Source organism: Crocodylus siamensis, chromosome 2 (assembly GCF_052110815.1).
Source record: "Crocodylus siamensis isolate JL-2025a chromosome 2, ASM5211081v1, whole genome shotgun sequence".
NCBI classification, from domain to species: domain Eukaryota; kingdom Metazoa; phylum Chordata; order Crocodylia; family Crocodylidae; genus Crocodylus; species Crocodylus siamensis.
In genome coordinates this window covers 187,561,975-187,563,060 of record NC_143396.1, presented here as the reverse complement: position 1 = coordinate 187,563,060, position 1,086 = coordinate 187,561,975, and positions in this window count along the sequence as shown.

The window sequence follows — 1,086 nt, the reverse complement described above, 5'->3', positions numbered from 1 at the left end:
TGCAAGTGTTGTTTGCCCTGCTGGCTACTGCATCACACTGATGGCTCATGTTCATACTGTGGTCTGTTATTACCCCTAAGTCCCTTTCAGTCGTGGTGCTAGTCAGTATGGTGCCACCAAGCCTGTAAGTATGTTGAGGATTGTTCATCTCCAGATAGAGCACTTTACACTTCTCAATGTTGAACTTCATCTGATTCCAATCTGCTCAACTTGCTAGCCTTTCTAGGTCTGCCTGTATCTGCAACCTATTTTCATGCATGACTACACTCTCCATAAGTTGATGTCATCCATGAACTTGGCCAGTGAGCTTTTTAACCCCACATCCAAATCATTGATAAAGATGTTGAAAAGCACTGGACCAAGCACGGACCCCTGAGGGGCACCACTGGCCACTTCTTGCCAGGATGACACAGATCCATGCATTAGAACTCTCTGGGTCCTACCCCACAGCCAGCATCCTACCCACCTAACTGTTGAGCAGTTAATCCCTCAATCCTCCAATTTTCCCATGACAACATGGGAAACCAGATCATGGAATACCAGATCAAAAGCTTTTTGGAAGTCTAGGTATACAATGTCAACCTCTTCTTCCTTATCCAGGAGTGAGTTATCTGGTCATAGAAGGAGATGAGATTGGTAAGACTAGACCTGCCCATGATGAAAATGCTGGCTGTCATTCAGAATACTACCTACCTTCTGCAAGCCTATGGCACATAGACTCCTTGATAAATTTTTCCAGGATTTTCCCTTGGCTAGAAGTTAGACTAATTGGCTTATACTTGCCCAGGTCCTCTCTCCTCCACTTCTTGAAGATGGGCACCACATTGGCCCTCTTCCAGTCTTCAGGGACATCCCCCAAATTTACATAAATAAGAACAAGCTCAATCACTATTTCCATAAATATTGTACTTTGGGTGCCAAATTCTAGTATGGTAAAGAGTAAGTGAAGTAGGGGACATGCTCTAATGCACTGGAAATGATGTCCTGAGTAGCACCTTGTCAATGGTGCATTCCACTGCAGTACCAAGCCCCTTTTTATCAATTTTATCCTGCAAAAAATGAGGAACAGCTTGGTGGTCAGGAAGA